The sequence below is a fragment of the Apium graveolens genome, chromosome 9, assembly GCF_009905375.1.
Source record: "Apium graveolens cultivar Ventura chromosome 9, ASM990537v1, whole genome shotgun sequence".
NCBI lineage: Eukaryota > Viridiplantae > Streptophyta > Magnoliopsida > Apiales > Apiaceae > Apium > Apium graveolens.
The window spans coordinates 283511705-283522733 of NC_133655.1; the positions used below are offsets into that span (position 1 = coordinate 283511705).

The window sequence follows — 11029 nt, forward strand, 5'->3', positions numbered from 1 at the left end:
ACCCCATCCAAGGACAATGAGTGTGCTAAGGGCTTTAAGAAAGACAAAGTCCACGAATAGCGAGACCTCCACTCCATTGAGTTCTCCCCCAAAAACTGTGAAGAAGGCCATTTCTGAAAACTTACAAAAGAAAATATCAAAGAAAAGAAAACGAGAAAAAGTTGTTACCAAACCGGACAATACTCAAGGACTAAAACTATTGAAGCGAGGCTGTGTAACGATGCACCGAATTGTGAAACGCAAGATCCGAGGGATCAAACTTACTGTGTCTTTTAATGCAAAAGGAGAGCCATATGGTGAAGAAGGTAAAGAGATGCAATCATATATTGGAGTTTTGGCAAGAACCAAAACCCCGATCTGGCATGATTCTTGGAAATGTGTTCCTAAAGAGACAAAGACAAAAATTTGGGACTGTGTGCAGGTAAAATGAATATAAATAACTTCCATCATTTTAACTTTTATTTTATTATTTGTTCTTCATTAACTAGCACCTTTTAACTTTAAATTTGTTGGTATATGTACGTAGATGGCTTATGTTGTACCTGAGTCTGCAAAAAAGTTGGTATTCAGATCGGCCGGGGCAAAATGGAGGGAATTTAAATGTCGGCTGACCAAGTACTACATTCTTCCTTATCTGGATCAACCTCAATTTTTTGCACATCCTCCTGCAGATTTTACTTTTATAGAAAAATCACACTGGGACATATTTGTTGCTGACCGCACGTCGCCTGAGTTTCTGGTATATTTCTACTTAGCTTTATTCATTTTAATATTTACTTAGTTATGATCTTCTAACCTTATTGCTGCTTTTTATGAAGAAAATTCATAAAGAACAACAAGAAAGAAGGAAGCTGAGTAAATATCCACATCGAATGTCTCGAAAAGGTTATGCTAATCTCGAGAATGAATGGGTTAGTGAAATGAAATAACAGCATTTTTTGCTTCATATTAATTTTACAAGCATGTTTATGTTATTACTAAGGTGATCCTTTACATGTAAATGTAGACTGAATCTCATCCAGATGCAGAGGAAGTAGATCGGTCGGACACTTGGATCCTAGCAAGGATGGACGAAGATGGTAATTTTTTAAATGATGAAGTTGCAGAAAAAGCTAAGGAAATTGTAAGTTATTAATATAATTGTCCATTCTATTTGATGCACATATTTGTGTATTTTTTAATAAGGAACTGAAGTTTCAAAAGTTAAATTTTAATAAATTATATACACATGAAGCCTTTCTATAGTTTATTTTTTCTATTACAATGTATAATTCGAATTAGTGGTCTCTAGTTTAACTTAGGATTTGTTTGTATGCCTTTAGTAGTAGTACATGTTGATTGTATCATATTTAATATTAGTATTAATATATTTTAATAATCCCTGTTCACTAAGAGAGTCAAATACACATGTTTACATTGAAAATTGGTTCATAATATTAAATGTCTAGATTTTGTATTCTGTGTTGGTTAATATTTTATTTTAATATTTTTTATCCTTGGATTAGTTTGTCAATGAATGTACTTACTAGGTCCCCTGTACCACCAAGTAAACTAAGTTGTCTCTTGTGCTTGCAATTGAATCTATTAAATTAAATATATTAAAGGATGAATGTGCTTATAACTAGTAAAAACAAATTGGTGTTAGTTGTGTAATATTTTAATTAAAGGATGAATGTGCTTAAAGGATGTATGTGCTTATGGTGAAAAATGTTACTGAATTTTTTGTAGAAAAAGATGAAGGAGGAGGTTAAGGAAGGAAAGCTTAAAGTTGAAGGTACTAATGATGTGTTAACAATGGCGCTCGGTAAGCCTGAGCACGGAGGCAGAGTACGTGGTCAGGGAATTCATGTGAAGCAGTCGGTTTATTTTGATCTTCCGAGGGAAAAAAAAGCGAGGACAGTGGAAGAAAGGGTACGTGAGGCAATTCAAAAGTACATGGCAGAGGAGACTCCAAAAATTATTAAAGAGAGAGATGCATTTTGGGCTGCTGAATTTGAAAAATACAATGCACATTCATCGAAAAATGGTGTACAATATGATGGTAGTCCGAAACCAAATTCCCAGCAGGCAAGCTGTCACTCTAAGGGTGGGGTTGATGTGGATGTGGATGTGGCTGTAGGTGATCATAAAAATGTGACATTGATAGATAATTTGTTTGTGGATTTAGCGGTGGAGCTTGAGGATAATAAAAAGGTGGCAGGTGAGGATGATAATGGAAGGGCTGTTGAGGAAATGAAAGTGGATTCTTCAGGTGGTTCTGTATGCCGATTGGTTGGATCGTTGAGCAACATTGTTGCTTGTGCAACAATTGATGAAGTACGCGTTTCCGAAGGACATGAGAAGACTATCCATGGAGTAAGTCTTGGAGAAAAGAACGCAAGGGTGTCTATCACTAAAGTCATTCAAGGAGATGCTAAGATTCCCTTCCCTATCGGGGATGAAATTTTGACTGTTCAAGAAGCCATGGGAACTTTTATTGCATGGCCGAGAAACATGATAATTGCAGGAAACAATAGCAGTACTTCTCATGTTTTGGCCGCCAAGGTCAGAATGCTTTTTTAGTATGGTTAATATATGTACTATGTGTTTGTTTGTTTTTTTAATTATTTTTATTTGCAATTGTTTTAGAAAACCAAGAAAGCCCGTGCTAAGAAAATGAAGAAGACGTATAAATTAATTGAAGATGTTGAACCAGAGCTTGTTGTTCAAATTGGTCCGAATTATCCTTCTGCAATGAAACGTTTGTGGACATGGGCAAAGGAAGCCTTGAGTGGTGGCCGAACAATTTCTTTTGAGCTAAGCAAAGAAGCATTTGGCTTTACAAAGAAGCAAATCATGTTCTTATCTGATATACATGCAGTATGCTCTGGAGGTGAAATGGCCGGCTCTGTCATTTGCCTTTTTATTCAGTAAGCTTTTCATTCAAAGTTTTTTTTGGAGTATATAGCCTTGGAATAAATATGACAATCTTTACTAAGGACTGCTTAATTTAATTTGTAGCTTCTTGAATGAATATGTGAAGAAGCATAAGATGGTCAACATGATTAGCTTTGTAGATCCGGGCACAATCGGTGCCATTGGATGTGGCAGTGCAGTGCAGAGGTCGCGTGAATTGTGTACAAGATTTAAAGATTCTAGGAAAGGGCAGCATTTTCTCCTTCCGTACAATGATGTGTAAGTATTTTTACTATCCCAAGCTATTAAGCTGTTAAGCCTTGCCAGTTTTTTATTAATTTTTTCAAGAATTTAGCTTTTTTTGTAAGGAATGGGTTCAATTGTATAGTTAAACTCGATAATATTTTGTTGAAAATATTAATTGCATTGGTTCAGTATAAACGTAATCAAATGCCTTGACAGTTTTGAAGTTAATATAAAAGTAATCAAATGGCTTACAGTATTTAATTGATTTTGTTATTAGATGTTAGGTTTGTTTCTAAGACGGGGAAATTGTATAGTTCAACCTCATAATATTTCAAGTTCAAATTTGATGATAATTGTATAGGTTCAGTTTTAAAGTTGATTTATTTACTGGAATTTAAATTTTATCAGTATGAGCCTTCAATTTTTGATGTTATACCTGATCATGTTTATTACAGTAAATTACACTCTACTAGTATCACATTTTTATTATTTTTCACAAATAGTGAGTTTAAATAATTTTTAGGTTGATTTTAATTCAATAGAAATGTAATTTTTTTTGATATTTAAGTTGTTTGAGTGACAAAAAAGCATCAAATTTAGGCTTTACTATTTAACAAGCACCTTATTATTTTTGTAGCAACCACTGGACCCTGACAGTTGTCAATCCAGACGCAGAGGTAGTCTACTATATGGACCCTCTTAAACGCCGAATTGCAAATGGAGAATGGGTGGATGTTGTCGACAAGTAAGAGTTCACGTTATAAAATTTGATTATTAAGTCTTAACTTATAAATCTTGTCCGACCATATTTTGTAGTGGTTATTTTTGTTTTGATATATCTCGTTTTGGTTGCAGTGCCATTAAAATGTACAAGGAGGATTTGAAAAAGGTTCCGAAGAAGAAAGTATTGTGGGAGAACATGGCGGTATTTATTTATTTTTGTGATCATATTAATTATGTTATTAAAGGAGACTGGATATTTTAAATGATTTTTGTTTGATATTTTAGGGAGTTCCAGTGCAAACCGGGAACAAGGATTGTGGCCTGTTTGTGATGCGATACATGATGGAAATCATTCATGATAAGGAGCTGGACTTTGCTAATAAGGTGACAATTGACTATCTATGGGCCTTTTCATCCACTTTGTATTTACTCTTATAAGGGCAGAACATGTTACTTATACAAAATTTTGGATCATATTTCAGTGGCTGCGTAGATCAAACCTGGTTTACACTGAGGATGACATCAACGAGATCAGGGTTGAGTTTGCAAAATATTTTATGAAACATTGTGCAAGCTAGGTCCTCGCCTTTCTTTTCTTTTGAACTTATCGTAAACTGGATGTTTTATGTATGTAGTTGGTGACAAGTAGACTCGTTTGAACTTATCGTATGTTGACAAGTAGACTCGTTTGAACTTATCGTATGTTGACAAGTAGACTCGTTTGAACTTATCGTAAAGTGGATGTTTTATGTATGTAGTTGGTGATAAGTAGACTTGCGATAATGTATTTTGTGTTCGGTGGATTGCTGGTAGTTTGGTAGGTAGATCTGGTTGTTTTGGATTGTTGAACGGATGGATTATGGTATGGTATGGATTATGGTATGGTAGTGAATTGGTTTTGTTTTGGCGGGGGCCTAGATTATGGTATGATTTGTGTTTTGGATTATGGTATTTTTATTTTGGCAGGGGACTATTTTTGTGGTTTTTTATGCAGCTGGTTTTAATTAAATATGAAATTGATATGCAAAATGCATATACCTAATAAGATAATGGTTTTTTGAAACAAAAGTAAGCATTGTATCATTTTCGGACAACGGTTACCTCAAGTACATAATTTTGTCAAAATATAAGTCATTGTCTAAACAATAATTCAATAACACCAGTTAGTTATTAACTGTTGTTTGAACTATAAAGACATGACTTAGAACACAATATAAAAAGAATTGGTTTAAAAGGTTTTACACAACTGTTGCTTTAAACAAGTCATTGCTTGAATAATAAGGAATTGGTTTTGAACTTTTTCTTGCCATTGACTCCCTGTTGTCTATTACTTAGTAAACTGTTGTGTTACAATGTTTCTTCAATGGTTCCCGAAAAGTAATCTGTTATCTCTTTTGCATTATAACACCACCCTAAAACTGTTGTCTAAAAGATACTTATATTACTACCTCTGAAAATAACTGTTGTTATCTGTTATATAATAATAGATGGATAAAATAACTGTTGTTTGGAAAAAATATTTAAAATTGGAAAGAAAATTTAGAACTTTCTCTTGACGTAAATAAACCGTTGTTTATTACTAAGAAAACTGTCATGTTAAAAATGTTCCAACAATAGTTTTTCTAAAACAACCGTTGTGTCATCCAGATTGTAACCAGTGTTAAACATTGTTGTTGAATCTCCCTTATTACAACTGTATTAACAAACGTTGTCCAACATTCGATCACACGAGTGTTGGATAGACAACAGAAAAACTACCTTTCAGACAACGAAAAAAATAGTTGTATGATTGCAAAAATGTTGTAGTATATGCTTGATGAAGCAAAGTTACCAACCTACTTTTGGGCTGAAGCTGTGCAGACTGCTTATTTTACTCAGAATGCAACACTTATCAACAAGCATGGAAAGACACCATATGAGATGGTGAAGAAAAAGAAGCCAAATCTGAAGTACTTTCATGTATTTGGATGCAAGTGTTTTGTTCTTAAGACTCATCCTGAACAGCTATCGAAATTTGATCTAAAAGCTGATGAAGGAATTTTTGTTGGATATCCACTTTCCACAAAAGCCTTCAGAGTCTACAATTTAAGAACAAGGGTTGTCATGGAATCTATCGATGTCTTTTGATGATAAGAAGATTACTGGACTTGAAGATTTCAATGATCATGATCAGCTGAGATTTGAGAATGAAGTTTAAATTCTGATTCTGTAAATTCTGATAGTCTAAATCCTGATACTGCAAACTCTGATGGGTTAAACTCTGATGTTATTGAAACTGTGGTGACTACGCCAAAGGAAAATGCACCTGTGCAGGGGGGCATATTGAATATCCAACCACATCTCAAGAAGCATCAGAACCTAGAACAGGCTCTTCAAATTTTGATTCATCAAGTTCTGATGGGCCAAGTTCTGACAATTCTGGAAACCCAAATTCTGAAGAATCCAACTCAGAGAGCATGATTTCAGGGGGAGCATCATAAAATATTGATGAAGACAGCATGGATCATGGGGGAGCATCCAGTTCTAGAGATAATCTTCCATCTGCAAGGAAGTAGACTAAAGCACATACACCTGACTTGATTATTGGAGATCTTGAAGCATGTATTAGAACTAGAATAGAAACATCAAATTAATGTCTCTATCATTCTTTTCTTTCTCAAGCTGAACCAAAGAAGGTGGAAGAAGCTCTTCAAGATGCTGATTGGGTGCAAGCAATGCAGGAATAGTTAAATGAATTTGAAAGAAATAAAGTCTGGACCCTAGTGCCAAGACCTAAGAAGAGATCTGTTGTTGGTACAAAATGGGTGTTCAGAAATAAAACTGATAGTGATGGCATAATTACAAGGAATAAAGCAAGACTGGTTGCAAAAGGATATTTTCAACATGAGGGAATTGATTATGATAAAACATTTGCACCAGTTGCTAGATTGGAAGCCATAAGGATATTTTGGCTTATGCTCCCATAAAGTTTACAATCTTACAAATGGATGTAAAAAGTGCTTTTCTTAATGGAGAATTGGAAGAAGAAGTATATGTTGAACAACCTCCAGGTTTTGTAGATTCAAAATTTCCTAATCATGTCTACAAACTTGATAAAGCACTTTATGGCCTTAAGCAAGCTCCAAAAGCAAGGTATGAGACATTCGCTTAGTTTCTTCTGGAAAGTGGATTTAACATAGGGACTATTGACAAAACCTTATTCTATCTCAACCATGGAAAGGACTTACTTTTGGTGCAGATATATGTTGATGATATCATTTTTGGTTCTACAAATGACAGACTCTGTGAAAGGTTTGCCAAGCTAATGCAGTCAAGATATCAAATGAGTATGATGGGAGAACTTAGCTATTTTCTGGGCCTTCAAGTCAAGCAGAATGAAGAAGAAACTTTTATTTGTCAATCTAAGTACACCAGAAATTTGTTGAAGAAATTTGGAATGCAAGACTGTTCAAGTGCATCCACTCCTATGGCCACTGCAACAAAATTGGATAAGGATACTGATACATTAGTAGATATTACTGATTACAGAGGTATGATTGGCTCATTACTCTATCTAACTGCAAGTAGACCTGATATTATGTATGCTACCTGTCTTTGTAAAAGATTTCAAGCATATCCAAGAAACCTCACTTAAAAGCTGTGAAAAGAATTTTCAAGTACCTTAAGGGTACAGCTGATCTGGGATTGTGGTATCCTAGGGAATCAGACTTTAAGCTAATAGGTTACTCAGATGCAGATTTTGCAGGGTGCAAAATTGACAGGAAAAGCACAAGTGGAAGCTACCAATTTCTTGGAGGCAGATTGGTTTCTTGGTTTAGCAAGAAACAAAAGTCAATTTCCACATCAACTGCAGAAGTAGAGTACATTACTGCAGGAAACTGTTGTGCACAGATTCTTTGGATGAAGAATCAGTTACTGGATTATGGGTTAGAATTTTCTAGAATTCCTATTTACTGTGATAATCAAAGTGTTATTGCTATGACATGTAATCTAGTTCAACACTCAATGACAAAGCACATCAGCATAAAGTATCATTTCATAAGGGAACATGTGATGGAAGGTACAGTGAAATTGTATTTTGTTCCAACAGATCAACAACTAGCAGATATCTTCACAAAACCACTATGTGAAGCTACTTTTACAAAATTGGTAAATGAACTTGGAATGGTTTCAGGTTCTTTCTCTAAATCTGTTTAGTTTATGTTCTGATACATCAGACTTTATGATCAGTATTTACATATATTACTCTCTTTATGTAATTTGTGCTTAATATGAAATTTACCTAAGTGTTGATTGTTGTCTGATGTGAATTTCTAAACTCTAATAGTGATATGAATGTTTCTGTGACTATTCAATCCAATGAGGATAACTGTGCTAGATACTGACCTAGTAATCTCTAATATACTAAATATCCAATGTTTGAAGTAATTGTTTATGTGGAAATCTTTTGACACAAGCAAATTCTGATGTTGAGCTTAGTGAGGTTTACTTCGTGTATCTTATTACTAAGTCAAAAACTAGAATAATGCTTCTTATCTGTTAAGTTCTGATGTTAGTAAAGCTTATGGGTGTATTAAGTGCTGATAAGCCTCACTTATCAATAGAAAAAGAAAAGACAAAGAAAAAAAATCAGGTACTCCATTGAGATCTATAGAAAAATATATGTGGAAGGGAAGACCCAATTGCATTGCTGGTATTAAGTAATATGCATTAGAAAAGCAAAATAAAATTTTCTTGGTGACTTTTCATATTCTCTTATTACTGGAGAAATACTCTGATAACAGCATAAATTCTAATAAGCAGTCGTGACTCACTTACACTGAGAAGCCACTGTAAAAAGGAATTTCAAAAGATGCATAAAATGAGCGAAAAATAGTTGAGGTGGACTCATGCATGAACTCGTTCTATAGTAGACTTCAGACTAAAGACAGATTTTGAGCAAAGTTCTTAGTTATGCCTTATTTCTAAGATGTACTGAAGTGAATTAGACTTTACTCTTTGTCTGATATTTAGCTTAATGCACACACTTACACTCCATATGAATGATGAAAATTACTGTGATGATCAATGTTGTTTTAGATGAACAGTTTAAGTGTCAGTTGCATAAATTCTAAGGACAATTTCTGATGGAAGTTTTGATGATTAAGTTCTGAGGAAACCATATCAGTACTTGTGTGAAGAATTACAGAAATAAACATTCACTTTTTGGGTAAATAAGCCATATTTTGATGACTTTTAAATTTTGATAATAATCAAGTTCCGATGCTTACGTGGCAGTATTTATTTACTTGATTTATTTTTAAGCCAATACTTGAATGGTTATATTTTATCAGAATATTGGATTACCTGAGATAAAGCAGTCATAATCATTTGTTTCATGGGAACAGTTTTTTTGGAAAAACTGAATGTGCATAGTAATCAAAACTTATTTCCCGTGACCATTAACTTTTATTTTAACTGCTGCATGCTGACAGGTGTAACGTCTGTTACACTTCTCCATAACTGTTGTCACGTGGGGTGTCTAAGTAAAAGAGATAAAAAAATTTCAAATCTTTTATTACTTTCTATTTTACTTACTTACTCTCTCTTTTTCTTATTCTCTGTAAGTCATATGTCATAGGCCTATTTGTATATTCGAGGATTCAACTCAACTCAAATAAATGTAATAAGTAAATAGTGGATCGACCGTTAGAGAGATCTCGCAAAGTAATATCTGTCAAAGGATTCAGAAACAAGGTTCATCTACAGACTTGAGGAGTTAATTCACTGGAAGAAGTTCAAGAAGTTGATCATGCCTCAGTGATATAAATCAAGATCGTGGATTTAATCAAGTGACAGAGATCTCGTCAGAGTATCATTAATTACAAGGATTTAATCTGAAGAAAATCAAAGTGTCAAAGTCAAGACATGAAGAAACGTCACGGAAGTTAGTCACTCATGAACCAGACAGTACATCGAGTGTCAACATTGAAGTGGTGGAATTGATTAATAATTTTCAGTGATTTCAGAAGATTTGCAGAAGGATGGGTGCTGTTGAAGACTAGAATTAATTCTCTATTAATTAATTAAGTCATCTAATTTAATTAAGAAAATAAATTATATATGCGAAGGATAATTTATTATTAATTGAATTAATTGATTAATTAATTCTGAATTAATTTTAGGAATTTTCAGAATTTAAATTGGATTAAAATTCATTTAAATTCAGCAAGTCAAACTGATTGTACTAGTATGACAATCAGTATGACAATCAATAGTCATACCGAAAGTCATGCAAGTACAAACAATAGTCTCACCGAAAGTTACACTGGGAGGAGGATTGTCTTGCTAGTCATTCTGATTGTCTTGCTAGTTCATTCTGATAGTCTTGCTAGTTCATTTGATTGTCATACCGAAAGTCTTGCTGAGCTCAGGATTGTCATTCCAGTTCAATTTAATTCTGTTGAATGAATTAAAAAGAAACAGAAGTAGCAGAAAGCATCATCATCAAATACACAAGTAAAAAAACAAGAACAGAGCAGCCACAGCAAACATTTTATTCTTCTCTGCAAAACTTCAAGATCAATTTTCTAGATTGTAAAGTTAAATCCAATCAACTAGAAATCTTTATCTTGTTCTTGTGTAACAATCTAGCGGATCAAAATCCCTAGAACTTAATCTCAAATTGCGTTTAGCATTTGATTCTAATTATTACGAAAATAGAAAAAGTTCATGTCGAATTTATTCTAGATTTGTGATAATTAATTTGAGATTAATTCCTTGTAATCGATACAGTGTAACACCTTTCAAGTTTAATAATATTTATTTAACTTGAATTTTGTTTCACATTTTTTATTCCGCATTTATTCGATTATTTGATACTGTTTGTATTCAACCCCCCCCTTCTACAAACACATTGGGACCCTAACAATTGGTATCAGAGCCTTTGATTAACGAACAAATCAAGATCCTAGATTTTGTGATTTTTCAACCTTGAATTTTATTATTCAAAATTCATAATGACTTCAAAGTTGGAACAGTTAAAATTCACTATTTGATAAAGAAAATTATTCATGTGGAGAAGAAGAAGATGCTATTATTTTTACCAAGTTGCCAAATCCAAATATCTAAACTGTTAAAGAAGGGTATAAAAACTCCGATGGTTATTGCACAGGAGGTGATAGTA

At 33.6% G+C, this 11029-nt stretch overlaps 1 long non-coding RNA gene across 1 annotated transcript; it reads left to right on the plus strand.

Annotated features, from left to right (window-relative positions):
• The first annotated feature begins 273 nt into the window (after window positions 1-273).
• Window positions 274-1105, plus strand: LOC141683558 (uncharacterized). Its single transcript, XR_012560353.1, has 4 exons — window positions 274-421; window positions 527-615; window positions 819-911; window positions 1007-1105. It is a non-coding gene; the product is annotated as an uncharacterized LOC141683558 (long non-coding RNA).
• The last annotated feature ends 9924 nt before the right edge of the window (window positions 1106-11029 follow it).